We start from the raw sequence: 16,429 nt of genomic DNA on the forward strand, positions 1-16,429 counted from the left end.
CTGAGACGCGGCCGACTCGCGCTGCTGACGGCTCTGGTGGAAAAGGTTCTGTTGACCACAGCGGTTCCTATCAGCAGCTATGACTTGCTGCTGCAGTAACGTGCTGCTGACGGCTCCTGTGGAAAGCCGGGGTAATGCCGCGCTTGCCTTTTCATCTGCTTCTCGATTCCTAGTTTGTGTAAACTTTCCTTGAATGCACGCTTCACATTGTAAATCTTTGTTCATTTTACCCATAATTTTCATCTCATCGACAACATTTTGCAGATTTTGAACATCATCATAATTACAGTGGCCTAGAATTTCATGCCACGTTTGCATATAAAAACACCCATTACATTTGTCTTCAAACTCTTTCAGTGTTTATAAAGAACAGTCTCTCTTGTTCATAAATGGGGAACTTTGTTCCATCAACATGTTTAAGAAAACTGTCCCCATGTTTAAAAACCACCGTGGCTCCATTACTAGCCACTGCTTTAACTGACAGAATGTCCTGAGGAAATGATGGGATGTATAGTGCTTGTTTCAGTGTTACCTTGTGGCTGCGTCCTCTGCTGTCCAACATACTTATCTCGGCATCTCCTCACCGTTGTGCAGCTCATCTGCTCCTCCTCCCATCAGCCAACTCCATGTAGTGAGCCTCTGGTCAAAATGTCTCATCAAGACTTAAAGTCCTCGATCTTGATATGTGACGTTGCTCCTGTGTCCACCAGTAGCTGTTGATTCGGCATCTCTGGTTCGTTGTCCCGGATCTTCTGGAGTCTGGAACCGGTCTTGAACGTGTAGTCCTTCTCCTTGTCATCCTCCGCGATTCCTCTTGCTTCATCTCGTTTCGGCCTTCTGCAGGTTGCGTCTTTGTGTGTATGGGTGTATTACTGCGGAAATAACTGTACCGCACTTTGGATTGGCACATTCTCACAGTATGCCCCTTCAGTCCAGATTTAAAACACACAATCTCTTTGTTCTTTGATCTTCCATCACCTGCACTCTATGAAGCGGATTCCTGGTCAGGATGCACTTTTGTCCCCATTACGTTGTCATCAGTTACAGCTGCATGCATTCTCTCGGTTTCTTCATAACTTCTAAGTTTTACTTTAAATTCTGGAAATGTGATTTTTGCGTCACTCTGGGTAACGTGCACAATAAGGGGTTTAAATGTCTCTGGCAGGCCTTTCATTATCATTGCGATCAGAAGTCCCTCAGTCAGTGACTCACCAGCATTTTTTAACGCAGTGATGATTGCTTCTGCTCGGATAATATAATCTGTCACACTCTCGTTCCTTTCATTTGTGAGAAGTCAATTCAGTGTACAAACTTATGATCTGTGACTTGCCCACTCCAGCATAATGATCTCTTAAAATCTTCAGTGCTTTCCGACCATCATCAACTGCATCTCTCAGGATTAATGATAAATTCTTGTCATCCAAAAATTGGATCAACTCTGCATATGCTTCTATGTTCCTGTCAGTCATCGGCTTCTTCGCCTTCAGTTTCTTCTGATTTTAAGATGACATCTTTCAAGCTTTGTAATCGGAGATGACCCAGGAATTTCGTTTCCCATATTTCATATTTTCTTTCATCTCCATCAAAAAGCAAACGGGAACATTGACTCCCCGAATCTGCTGCGTGCCCGCTCATGATGCGCAACGACGCTCACTCACTCAATTGTGCCAAACTTCTCACACCTGCTGGTGATTCGCTGATTCAGGTACGCTGCCCTTCCTCCGGTGATTGCAAACTCTCTTTGCTGCTCATCTGGGCCCATAACCTGTTAGCAGAGTTGATTTGTGCTGCATCATGGCACTAGAACTTGAGTAGATAAGTAAGATAATAAGAAATCAGACATTGTCTTCATTCTAATGGATGACTCCACCACTGCTCCTCCATCAAGCAGTAAGCTCATTCATTTGACAGATAGGGGAGGGCGCGGAGCCCCACACCGCCACTTCACCGTGATGTCAATTGTCTGTGACGTGACAGACAAACAGGAGTTTGTACAACCCCCACTTACACAAACATTAACCATATTTGAACTAGTTTACTTGGTTTTACCTCAGCAACTAAAAATGACCGATTTGTCGTTGTCCTCTTGTTTGCCTCTGCGTTTACCTCTGGGCATGTCACGTGTCACGTGACTCTAAAACCGCGCGTTTTTGGGGGGTGCTTGCTTTCATCCCTTTATTTAGTATTTTTAAACACCTGCTAATTGTATGGAAACCTGGGAGTATAACTAAAGTAGCTTATTTACATTAGATTATGCTTTTTTGCCATTTTAAAGAACATGAAAGATGGCCTTTAAGCTTTTCAATGGCGCCCCGAAAGGGGTGGCCAAGGGTGGCCATGGCCACCCCTAGAAAATGACTGCCCTCCCCCCAGGAAAAGCCAGTGCTAATAAATCATATTCACTCAAACCATAAATTGATCTTATTCATTCATGACATAATTGTAAAACAAAATAAAATAATATAATTAATGAGTACAGAAATAATCCGATTTTTTACACATATGTTTCTGCTGCTCATTGTAACGTGAGGAAGGAGCTATTCCTCCAAGTTTATTTAACCTCTCTCCACAGATGCCTCTGACACAGTGCTAGAGTGCATGAGACTGCCTCAAGGTCATGCATTTGCTTCTAAAACTGTTTTCTTTCCAGCAAGAGAAGAATGAAGATAAAGGACTCTTTTCTTTTAATAAATCAAAGAACTCTATTTTTAATAAAGCTAATAAAAACAAAGTGTTAGTCAATGATATAATGTTGACGGATCTGTGAAATAACAATGTTATGATTAATATGCTTTAATAAGTAAATGACTTTAATCTAGTGCACTAGACATGCTGATACACGTAATGTAAACACAGGACACATTGCTGTTACTGATCCAATCAGAGCCTTCCTTTCTGAAGCATGGCTCTGTGGTGTTTATAAATCTGCCAGCTTTGATTCGACCAGAAATCAAAACATCCAGATTAATAAAACTAGTTCCCACGCCATCTTAAAGGGACTTTATGGAGTTTTGAATTTTTATGCTCGTGATTGCCCCCTCAGGCAAAAAGCGTAACGGCAGCTTCAATAGTAGGCTCGTGCACGAGGCGCGCATGCTGTTTGTGCACACTCCTTAACGAAAATAACAGCTGAGACAGAGCACAGTGCTCTGAGAGTGTCCCGTGTGTGTGTGTGGCCTGGAGGACAGTGGACAGGAGAACGCACAGCTAATTAATTAAATAATTTGGTTCTGTTCCTTTCTCTTCAGCACAGCGGACAAAGGTTTAAGATGGGTCAGTCTGTCAGCTTCACAGATCATTCCCTTCCCTTGCTTGAAAAATTGTTCCAAAATGAAAGTTGAACCCACATCTTTTTTATCTGTGAATTCAATGCCGTTCGGCAAGTCTCAAATAAAACTTTGGGCATCTTACTGTAAAAAAATATACCATTAATGTAAAAAATAAACTCTAAATAAATTTTGTTCACATCTAGATTCGAACCCGGATCTTCGTCTTCTAAATAGGTGAGCTAAAGCGCCAGTAACGTCTTTCGTATCTGTAGCTTTTATATCCTTGATGACAGCTGAAACAACGTTCAAAGAACAGTTCGGAGCGAAAATGGCTATTTTGTTGCTAATTTGCAGAAAATATCTAGAAGAAAGTAGCTAAGGGTCCTCAGAAATGTAGCTAGGTTCATCACTAGGCGTTAGGAACAGCAACAAAGTCGCTGAGTTGGCACTAAATCAAATCAAATCAAATCACTTTTATTGTCACGTCACATGTGCAGGTACACTGGTACAGTACATGCGAGTGAAATTCTTGTGTGCGAGCTTCACAGCAGCAGCGTTGTAAAAATACAGTAATGTAAAAACATGTAAAATATAAAAATGGCTAATCTAAATATACAAATGAATAAAGTAAACAATAAGATAACAGATATAATATATACAGAGGCTGGTATGTGCAAAACAGTGGCATTAATGTACGGTATGGAGCGTGTAATGATGGAGTTTCAGTAGTGAGGGTGAGGTGTCTGCGATGTGTTCAGCAGTCTGATGGCCTGATGGAAAAAGCTGTCTGTCAGTCTGCTGGTTCTGGACCGGATGCTGCAGAACCTCCTTTCTGATGGAAATAGTCTGAACAGTTTATGGCTGGGGTGACTTCAGTCCTTGATGATCCTCCCCGCTTTCCTCAGGCACCGCTTCCTGTAGATGTCCTGGAGGGAGGGAAGCTCACCTCCAATAATCCTTTCTGCACACCGCACTACTCTCTGGAGAGCTTTGCGGTTGCAAGCGGTGCTGTTGCCATACCAGGCGGAGATGCATCCAGTGAGGATGCTCTCAATGGCACACCGATAGAAGGTCCTGAGGATGCGGTGGCTCATGCCAAATCTTTTCAGTCTCCTGAGAAAGAAGAGGCGCTGCTGTGCCTTCTTCACTGTATTTTCCGTGTGCACTGACCACGTAAGATCCTCTGCCAGGTGAACTCCAAGGAAACGGAAGCTGCTCACCCTCTCCACAGCGTCGCCGTTGATGGTGATGGGGGGGGGGGGGGGGTTGTGTATTCCTCTGCACCTCCGGAAGTCCACTATCATTTCCTTTGTCTTTGTGATGTTGAGGGTGAGACTGTTGTCCTGACACCAGTGGGTCAGGGCGCTGATCTCCTCCTTGTAGGCCGTCTCATCGTTGTTGGTGATGAGACCTACCACTGTGGTGTCGTCCGCATACTTCACAATGATGTTGGAGTTTCTCGTGGCCGTGCAGTCGTAGGTGTAGAGTGAGTACAGGAGAGGGCTCAGCACACACCCCTGCGGTGCACCAGTGTTCAGTGTTACGGGAGATGAGGTGGTGCCGCCCAGTCTGACCACCTGGCGTCTGTCAGACAGAAAGTTCAGGATCCAGCTGCAGAGGGAGCTGCTCAGTCCTAGATCCTGCAGTTTCCTGTCCAGCTTTGAGGGAACAATGGTGTTGAATGCTGAGCTGTAATCGACAAACAGCATTCTCACATACGTGTCTCTCTTCTCCAGGTGTGACAGGGCAACATGGAGTGTCAGGGCTATGGCATCATCAGTGGACCTGTTGTGGCGGTATGCAAACTGTAGAGGGTCCAGTGAATCGGGCAGTGCAGAGCAGAAGAAGTCCCTGACCAACTTCTCGAAGCATTTGCTCACGATGGGGGTCAGGGCTACAGGTCGCCAGTCATTCAATGTGGAGATGGTGGATGATTTGGGTACAGGGACAATGGTGGCCATTTTGAAGCAGGCTGGGACTACAGACAGAGAGAGGGAAAGGTTGAAGATGTGTGTAAACACTCCAGCCAGCTGACCCGCGCATGACCTGAGGACGCGGCGGGAATCCCGTCCGGACCAGTAGCTTTGCGTGCGTTCACCCTCCTGAAGCACCTCCGCACATCCTCTTCAGACACAGTGTGCGCACTGACGTCATCCGCGGTGCGCTCACTGTCCGGTCTCATGGAGTTCGCTGTTTCGAATCTGGCATAGAATGCGTTTAGATCCTCACACAGAGAGGTCGTGGTCTGCGGTGTGCTGGTTCTCCCTCTAAAGTCTGTGATTGTGTTTAGTCCCTGCCACATACTCCGGGGGTTGTCAAACTGTTGCTCCACCCTGTCTCTGTACTCACGTTTGGCTGCTTTGATCGTCTTCCGGAGGTGGGTTAGGGTTAGGGTTAGGGTTAGGGTACTACCTCACTCTCTGCTGCTAAAGCTACGGATAGCAAATGCTACGGGCTATGCCTGAGCGTGAACGTGCATGAAGCAGCCTGCTCGACCCGAGCAGCTCTCTTTTTCTGTGATTTTACAGAAAAACAGGCAATCACAGTAAAAATGCCAGGGCTCATTCTACAGGACCAGGGCATTGCAGGAGAATGCATGAAGAAGAAATTTATTATTTCTATACATGTTTTGGCTGTCAAACTTCCATAATGCCCCTTTTAGTTCAGTTCTCAAGAGCTCACTGGAGTTCCCCGCATGCTAAACGAAGTAACGGACCGGCCATCCGGACTTCCTTTTTAAGCTGAGAACCAACAAGCTGGATAAAATCTGTTGCATTTTACCAACCAAGCAACGGTTCCTTTCAGAATAAAAGCTGAACTCACTGACCCAAGGAGGGTCCCTTTTGACGCTGTGAACCACCTGTCATTTTTTACCTGAAGACAATCCAAAGACTAGTTTGTCATACTGCTGACGCTGTTCCACCGGCTCCAGAACCGAAAGGAGGGTCAGAGGACCTGGCATTCTGGATCTGTGCAGGGGTCTCATTCCAAGGGTATGTGTGGAGCGACAAAATGGCGTCTCATGTGTTTATGAAACTCTGATCATAGAACATTTCTTTGGCCCTGTTCGGCCACCCCTATCAAAACTTTCTGGAGGCGCCCCTGAAGCTTTTCCCAAATGATTTGACAACATTTGCTGACTAGAACTGAGATTGCATTTAGACAAAAAGGGGAACAATTTGTTTATACCCAAAAATAAAAACACTCCTGAATTCTCTGAAAGATGGCCTTCAATCTAGTACATTTTTGTTTGTCTGAAACTGGTCATGTTGAGACAGACCTTTAGCAGTTCATTCCAGAATATTTTGGCTTCTTAAAGCTGTGACCATCGTCTTTTATTGCTAAATGGGACAATCAGCTGAAACTGTAAATGAAGTTTGTAAGCCTGTATTCATCACACGCTCATAAATGAATGGCGTTTTGCGTTAACAAGTTATTACCGTGGATAGGACTTCACTGTCACCCAGTTACTGTATAGCTGACGTCACCTCGTCTTCTTAGCGCGTCTTCATCCACCTGCAGCCGCTGAAATAAGAAACGGGGATCCGTGCTGCAACCGGAGCAATTAATCTGCGAATTTCCAGTAGAACACTTTTGCCAAAAGATTACTGAGCAATAATCAGATTTTTATTTTACTTTCGCAAATTTGATTTTACATTAGATAATACAGAAAACAGGGACGGCTTGCCAACATTTTTAAAATCCATCCCTGTTAGTAACAAGTCAGGCAGGATGGCTCACTGCGCTGCTTCCAGGCCTCATCCTGCAGACACCTGAGTAAATAAAAAACTCTTAAGAGATTAACCACCGATTTGAGGCAATCATTGTGATTAAAATTAGGACATTATGATAAATTATGACATTGTCAATGAAGTATGGAATTTTATTAATGATTTTCGGAAGCCAATGGCATCAGTAGAAGTGCTTTTGAACAATGTGGTTTGGGAATAGGTGGGGTTTCCAGTGAGCAAGCATTTGGTTCATTATAACTTTAAAAAATCCCAGGAAATTGTGATCATGTGGAGGTCACGTTGCAGCTGGAGCATTGCCCAAAAATGCAATAGCATATCTAATAGAAGGAGACTGTTCCTATAAATTAATTTGTCCCACCAAAATCCCCCCCCCCCCCCCCCACACACACACACAAAAAAATCCAAAGAATAAAGGAGAACTCTAATTCTAAGAAAATAATTGTTGTTGCACATTTCAGAGACTGCTGTCTTCCAAAGGAATTGGCTGTGAATTATAGGAATTTTTCCTCTGTTGTTCAGAGTTGCTCAGTTATATAAGCCACTTTAAAAAAAATCTGAGATAATAAAATAACATACAGACAATAACATGTTCATAGAAATCTGGTGCAGCTTATCAGAGATTCTGCTGTTTTCAAAATGATCACTTTGTACCTTTTTACTTTGTTTAGAGCAAAAAGTGAGTTTATGAAGAAGGTCGATGGGTTCATGAATCATGTGGAAGAGTGTATTCAAAATGACCTTATCTTATTTTGAGAGGTGTTCCAGTAATTTTGGTGTGTGATAGTGATTTTGCTGGAATGTAATTTTTTTTAGTTGATCTAAGGTCATGTGTAAAGCTAAACATTCTGCTTCAGACTGGTTGTGACCTCATAGTCTTTTTTGTGTGAGTCTGTGTGGTAGCTGGTTGTTTTGCAATGACCAAATGTGAAATATCGGAAAGTTTTGCATCAAGAACAAGCACAAAGTCTTCATTCAGAGGGAATTCTTGTAAACTCTATTTCAGTAGAAAATAATAAACGGTCTTATCTGCTGGTATTTTAACTACATTTATTGGAAAACAAAATAAGATGGATTTGTTAGTACAATGAGACAAAAACAACACTCAGTAAATTGCTGAGCTCTGAAAACAAAACAAAAAATAAAAAACATACAAAATTTGGAATAGAATGAAAACATCCTTTATTGGCTCTCGTTGGGGAAAATTAGGTGTAACAGCAGGAAAGTCAATACACAAGAAGAATAAAGGGCTGCAGCTACAATAAAAAGCAGCCAATGTAAAAGACTGTCATAAAAATCTGATCTAATTAAATCATAAAATATAGCATACCATATTCATTTCTAAAGCACATTAAAAACACAGCATGAGAGCTGTTCGAAGTGCTGCACAAGACGACAATCATAAAAATGCAATTTCAAATTTAAGAGGGGTGATGCCTGTCTAACTGAGAGGAGAAGTGCATTCCAGAGTGCAGAGGCAGCACACACAAAAGCCTGCTCCCCCTGCAATTTATAGTTCATGTTAGGTGTGCAGAGTAGCAAGAGATCAGCAAACCTCAGTGCGTGTAATGGGGCATAAGGAGTGAGCAGGTCAGACAAGTAAGAAGGTGCAAGACTGTTTAAAGCTTTAAAACACAAAAGTCAATACCTTAAACTTCACCCGAAAAGTTACAGGAAGCCCCAAAACCAGAGTTATATGATTGCGCCTGTTAGTGTTTGTCAAGAACCTAGCCACAACATTCTGAACCATCTGCAGCCGATTCAGACCACAGACAGGGGTGCCAAGGAGAATTTAATTTGCATGTATAATGGATTCTGAGTGCAACTGCTTCAAAATTGTTTTAGGCATGCTAGTCAGTGCAAGTGATACAAACATGATTTGACAACTTCATCTGAGGGACCATCAAAAGGTCTACATCTAGTTTTACCCCAAAGATGGTCACACACAGTTTGAGACAAAGATTGGGAAAGTTGGGAACAAAAGAGGAGCGAGAGAGGTTCCTAAGATCAAAAAGGATTGACTAAAGCCTAATGTATACTTCTCTGTCAGCTCGAAAAGGGAGAGGAATGCACGCACGGACGGACAGAAACATTTTGCCCTCATACTTCGTCTCCTGTATAGTGTTGCAAAGCAATTCCCCACCAGGACAGCGGAGGGTGTAGCGCTCTTCTGTGGTATCCTGTCATGTATCCAGTTCAAGATGGTGTATTTATATTGTGTTTTTTTTGTGTGTGTGTGTATTTAAGAGACTCTGACACGGACAAATTTGTCCCTCATTCTCCTCCACCCCTTCATACACTCGCCACCTCTAAACTCAGGTTCCCCATCATTTCCGTTCACAAATAAAATTCTTGCTTGCTTTTCTCTCCTCCAGTCATGGGGGGATAAAACTTTCATATTTTAGAGTTTTGCCACGAGGTATTCTTCAAGTTGCTCCATGTCTGCCGCTAGATATCCTCGGCTCTCTTTGTTTTTGAAGGCGCAATGGCAGCTGTGTAGACAACAGCGTTGCCCTGACCAATCACAAGCTTACGTTCTCTGTCTCAACATACGGATGTTTAGAAAAGAAAGCTCGAATCTGTCTGTCCTTGCAAGGGCTCTCCAGCAGGCTCGCAAGGACGGATAATGGTGTTGTGTGCACCCGTCCCGACGCAGATGGAGAAGTATAATTTAGGCGTTACTCTTGGACTCATTTACCATGTGGAAGTTGGCAGCTAACCACCCCTTCACCTCTGATTTACAATCATACATTAGAGAGCCCATATTTGGTTTGTCCGTAGCCGAATAGATCTGGCAATCGTCAGTGTAGGTTTGCTAACTGAGACCATACCTCTCCAATTTTTTACCCAAAGCAAGCAGATAAATTGAAAAAGGGAGAGGCCCAAGGACAGAACCTTGTGGCACTCCCAAATTTAATGGAAAATCTGATTTTATTAAATGTAGGTAAGAGGTTTCAAAACTTGTGATGGAAACTGCTTCCCTAACCCCTACTTCACACCGGAAGCCTCAGCGGTGGGGAACATTAGCGAAAAGTCACAGCTTCAAATAAAATCCATTATAGTCTATGGTGGTGATTCAAACCAGCCACGACACAGACATTTTTAGGTGGGACCCAGAAGCAACGCACTACACCACTACATTTAGCATTGGGTTCTATTTTTGTCATGAGCCAATTGTGGTCCATTTCTGCAGTTAACATAGTGCTAGCCAGGAAATCACACATGGTTTTAGTGTAAAACCTCAGGAAATTTTCTAAATTAAAGACTATTGCAGCAATGTAATTTCATATCTATGTAGATTATGTCAATACATGTGACCCAAAGGCTTATTTACTCCCAGCATTGTTCGAGAAGTGCAAAAGTGTGTTTTTCATGGCTTTAATCCTGGCTGTGGAGAGGAACAACATCAAAAATGACATCAAACAGTGATATCAAATGGGATTTTCTTCTCTTTGGTTCAATGGTGGATGGCAAAAAAACATACTGTGACCTTTGAAGTCTCGAGAAATTTTGTGATCTTGTAAGTCAAGCGAGGATGATGGTGGAAGCCCTGAGGGATTTTATGAACTTGCGAGTCTAACGAGGAGCACGGCAGAGAAGCCGCTCCATGGCTGAGATTCTTTCAGTGTGTAAAGGCACACATCGAAGCTCACGAGTAAACTGTTCCGCTGCCATTCTGTGTGACTGATACCGCCAGTGTGAAGTAGGGGCCAGTCAGACTTCTTAGACAGAATGTTAAGTTCACTTTTTTGCCTGATCTCATGTAACATTAATTAACATATTTACTTCAGTTACTTAATTTAATTTAGCTTGTTTTCAGATTGTCTGTGAAATCCTATTCTATGCTGTCTATGGCAGGAAGCTTACAATAGAAAATTATATGAAGATGTCTTTTCTGTACGTCACAAATTGAAATTCTTAGACTCGGTGTTTTTTCTGTATAACAGTAGCTTCACCTTCTCAGTGGTAGTAATTCATCTCAAAATACATCATTAAAAACCTCAAAATACTTCTTCCTCCCTTTACCTCCTCAGTGGCCTAGACATATGAGGGTTCACCGTGAGACTAGAAGATTGTGGGTTCAAATCCACGGTCAGGTCATATCAAAGCTGTGGCTCACTGCTTCCCACAAGAATGGGTCAAATGTGGAGATGTGATTTCACCTGTGTGTGATGACTAATGGGACTTTAGCTGTATTGGTAACACTTTACAATAAGAGTCCTTTGATTAACGTTACTTACTAACTTGATAACCTGCTTAAAATGAACGTAATGTATTACTAAGCAGACACCCCCATCCCAAGCCCTTTGTCCTAACCTTAAGGACATTTAATAGTTGAAGGGATACGAGGCAGTTTTGGTTTGCTTTTAGCACCCCCTAGTGTTCGATTAGTGAAAGTGAAAGCCAGAGTAAAACTTATCTCCTCACTGTGCTAGGTTTTTGACACAACAGCTGAAATGTCTCCTGAGCCTTCATTAGTGTCTACAGGATCCGTTCATCACTAAATCAAACAAATCAGCTCTGTTCACGATCTAAAACATGCAGGAAACATGCTGGAAGCAAACTGCAGCTCCAGGTATGTCAGCTCCACTTTTACCAAGTCCAACAGGGACCAAACTGCCACTCTGAAGTTGCAAGTGCAATATTCCTTGCCACAGAGGGCAGTAGGCATCTTAGTTACATTTCATTACCCTGTAAAGAGTCATTTTAGCACATAACGGCTCAAAAAAAGTATTTAAAAAAAGGATAAAGTTGCATATGCCTTTAACATAACGGTGATGCTAATTTGGGATACTTAGTTTATTAATGCTTAATAATACATGAAGTAATGTTAATAAAGAGACCCTTATTGTAAAGTGTGTAACGTCCAGGAATGGTCAATTTTCGCCTACAGATTGACCTACATGCCACCAGTCATCTACAGACATAAATTCCATTCTCTAAGGTGAATTTTGCATTCTATCTTCCAACAAGCCCAGAAGGTTCTGCAGCTCTGAACACATGAGAACATATTGTCAACAAACTGTTCCCGTTTCAAGGCCTAAGCTTCCCTTATCGCTTCTACAGGATTCATCATGCCTCTGAATAAAGTGAACACATTTTCAGCTCATATAAGTTAAATAATCATTAAATAATAATATGGTTGAATGTATGAATGTTATATGAATACTATTGAAATGTTTTGATTAATCTGTGCTTAAATTACTGTGGTTGAAATGAATATTATGATGTTATGATCAGTAATGTTTGGTTTAACAAGTGAATCATTATCTACACTCAGACACAATGTTCATTAGAGATAAATTAAAGTTAAAGTAATTTTGGCACATAGATATTTTCTTACCCACAAATCAGAGCATCCCGTATCTGAAAGAATGCGTGATGTTCTGAGGTTTGTTTGTTAACACCCCTCAACATGGCACGTCCCGAAAGGCCAAGTAAATCATAATATGAGAATATTAAAACAGAATAGCTTCTAAGTGATTCAGCATTCTTTGAGATTCAGCATCTTGTTAGTTGAGCTAACTCTGACTGGTCATCGGAGGGAAACTCTGCTCCCACCGCATTTTTAACAAACTGTCAAAAATCTGTTACAAGCTACAGCTGACACAGCTAAACGGTTACTTCAGCTACTCAAACAGCTGTTCTAGATGCAAACGATTTCATCTATCTGTTGTGATCCGGGAGATGACTCTGGACCGACTTGGTTGTACTGCGGTCTTTTCTACGAACTTTGGTACCTTGGGGTCACCCGACCCCCGACATCTCAGATCCGAAAGGGAGTCTCCTCAGAGGTACGTAGAACACAGCAAGATTGTGTCTGATGCCATTTTGATAAGAACCAACTTCATAGTTTAATGCAGACCAAATTATTTTCACACCCAGAACTCAGTTCTTCTAGGTTCTGTGTCCTTCTGTCCCCAGCCTCCTCCTGTTCTCACTCTAGGTTCTCCTCTTGTGTCCCATTGTGTTCCCCAGCCCACTCCAGGTTTCCCCGTAGTCTTTTCAGATTTAGAATGCCCATCCATGTTTGTCTTATGGTTGTCTTGTTTTCAGGTTTTAGGAGTTCACTTATCTGTAGTTTCTCTGTAGATTTATTTTACCTAGTCAGTTTTCCCCACTCAGCTAATTAGTCTCACCTGATCCCTTCACCTCTCACTCCCCATGCACCTGCTGCCTGTTTCCCTGATTGCTCCCCTCTGTGTATATAACCCTGTCTGCGTCACAGTGTTGTGTTGGTTCATTGTAATTGTCAGCGTGTTCTGTCCTCCTCTAGTTAGTGCGCATGAGTGAGCTTCAGTTTGTTCGTTCTACGATTTTGATATTAAGTTGGGTTTGTTTTGTGCCTCTGGACTTTGGTGCATCCGCCTTTAAAATAAAGGAAGTGTTCTCTCAAACCTCTCCTGCCTTGAGTCGTTCTGGGGATTCTGCATCTTGGGTTATAACCTCCTGCTCTCACTGTGATAGATACACGGTTCTGATAAACACACACCATTCAATCACCATACATCACATCCCATCCACTTAAGATTCATCCATCACAGTAGTCTTAGTTAACTTGTCATGTTTTTAATTGTTTGGAAAATTAATGTCTTGCCTTTTATAAACCTGACTCTGTCTGAATTGATACGAAGTGTGATTGATCCCTGAAAAAGCAAAGAATCCTATAGAATCTTCTAATTAAACATTCAAAGACCAATCAGAGTGATACCCTATATTTATACAGAATATCCCCGCTTATTAGTCATAAGTAAAGATAATATATTAAGCTTAAAAGCAAAAATATTTACCCCTCTACAAGTGTTACAGCTGTATTTCACTGAGCTGTACACAAAAACTGCTGTGGAGCCGAAGAAAGTAATTTTCTGCTTAATTATAAACCAGCAGATCATAGTCAAGCTTTTCCTGTTAGTGTAATTAGCATTAATTAAAATCAAGTTGCTGATCCTCATCCAAGATCCCAGCTAATGAAATAAAAATATATAATTGCATCCGCATGCACTCATAGCGGATACTAGATACCATGCACTAAAGATGATTTTAAGTTTTCATTAAAGCTTTGGATGCTTTACGTGATTTGGATTTGCAACAACAGTCTACAAGAGGTTAAACCACAACAAATAAATATCCATATGGCAGTTTATTTAATTTAGCTGTAGGTCCCATAAAATATAAAACTCAGTTGGAATACAAGCTAATTGAATTGATCACAAAAATGTTGCTGGGCATAAATTATAATTTTCTATGTAAGTCATATAAGAAATTATTAGAAATTTTAATTTCCTCCTTGAGGAAAGATTTGGACAAGCTGGATACCCCTCCTCCCAACACACACACACAGACACACAGACACACACACACACCACCCCATTCAAAGATGTAATTACATGAAAAAACCAAATCATGTGTTTGCAGATGGAGCATGTCTGCATTTTACTGTCTGGTTGTTTCATATATTTAGACAAAACAAGAAAAATGTTAAGCGTCCACTAATTATGACCAACTAGGTTATATGTTGTGTTTTTGTATTCATGTATTTATTGTTAAGCATTAAAAGAAAACATGCTAATCATTTAAAGAGCAAGTCACCCTCAAATCAACTTTTTTTGTTGATAATTCAATTCAATTCAATTCAAATTCAATTCAAAAATACTTTATTAATCCCAGAGGGAAATTGATTGCTGTAGTAGCTCAGAATAATAATAATAATAATCAAGTTGTCAAAGAGTTGTTGTATATTAAACTATATAAATGAGTGTCTAATTGCTCTGTAGACAAATGTAGTCAATAATTTGGCACTTTATTTAATCTTAGTTAAAATTTAAATAATCTGCCTAAAACTGTCAGTGATGCACCGTCGTCAGGCAAAAACTCAGCACTGCATTTGAATTTAAATCTGCCATTGCTATTGGCTAAGAGGTACACTATGATGTTAGATTGTACATTATGATGTCACAATGTTGTGTGTGTATTTGTTAGTGGCTCCGCCCTCTCGGTCTGCTAGGCAACAGCATTTGTTGCATTTTTCAAACAGGAAGTGGGAGTTGAGTAAGAATCTGGCAGGGGGTGACTTGCTCTTTAACCAGGCCCTCCAACAGGGTTTTCACACTCTCCACTCAGGTGCAAAACATTAACTTTGGTTTAGAAATATGCACTTAAGAATCAAATAAATCATATTTTTTGTTGCTATTTTGTTGTGCTGTTTTATTAAATATGATTATTCCATCAACACATCATATGGATCTCACAATGGATTCAAATTAGTCTCCAAAACCAGCCGGTGGATAATTTTACCACCAAAGTCTTGCCGGTTCAGATGATGCACATGGTGCACAATGCTACAAGTGAAAACCATGCAAATCAAATAAGGCCGTGGTTGTAACATCAAAACATCGATGCTAGAGATTTAGGAACAGCAACAAAATGATCATATCTGGTTTGTAGAATCATAAGACAACAGTATAGCTGTCAAGATGAAAACCTGCCAAGTTTGTGAAATATCACCAAACTTCCGTTTCATTTAAAATGATAAATTTCCTAACGTGCTTTTCTGAGTCAGAGGACTCCAACGCACTTTACACTACAGTTATGTCTGACAGTGATGAGCTACACTGTAGCCACAGCTGTCCTGGGGCACACTGACAGAAGCAAGGCTGCCATACACAGGTGCCTCTCTGACCACCAACAGCAGACCAAAAGGGTGAAGTGTCTTGCCCAAGGATAAAATGACTGACTAGGTTCAAACTAGGTCAAACTCCTAACCCTTAGCCACTGTCACTCCAATCATTAATACATTTTATATAGAACAAAACAAACAAATAGTGTTTATTAGACACTGATGAAACAAGCTTAGATGTTTGTAACCAGCAGATATTTTACATTCTCATCTACCATGTGTCACATCATAAAAAATAAAAAGGTTTGGGTGGAAAAGAATGTTTCCAGTATGTTTGTATGAACACCTGTTTGGTTGCAATAAACTGTGATTCAAACAATAACAATATCTTTATGAATAATAATGCATTATTCAATAGAAAAATTTAAAACAAAAGGAGCGAGTAACACTTTCACAAACTGTTTTCTCCAAGTTGAAACCTTTAAGGACTTGTTTTACACCTGCCTCCTGCTTGTAACACACAGAGAGAAGTCAACACTTTAATCAGATCAAATTTAACAACATGAGTTTTCAGCAAAACACTTTAAAAAAACTTGTTGGCAGATCTTACAAACCAACTTGTTCTTCTCTGGTCATAAATCCAGACTTCAAACCCGGATTTCTGAGAACCACCAGAAACAGAGATAACTTTGGTGGGTTTCCTTTCATAAACGTGTCATGCCATGAGCCTCAGGGCTGTTCATGTGATTTTCTTCTTTTAACATTTTTCTCACCCTCAGTCAGTTCTTATTATT

The sequence above is a fragment of the Nothobranchius furzeri genome, chromosome 9 (genome assembly GCF_043380555.1).
Source record: "Nothobranchius furzeri strain GRZ-AD chromosome 9, NfurGRZ-RIMD1, whole genome shotgun sequence".
In the NCBI taxonomy this organism is placed as follows: domain Eukaryota; kingdom Metazoa; phylum Chordata; class Actinopteri; order Cyprinodontiformes; family Nothobranchiidae; genus Nothobranchius; species Nothobranchius furzeri.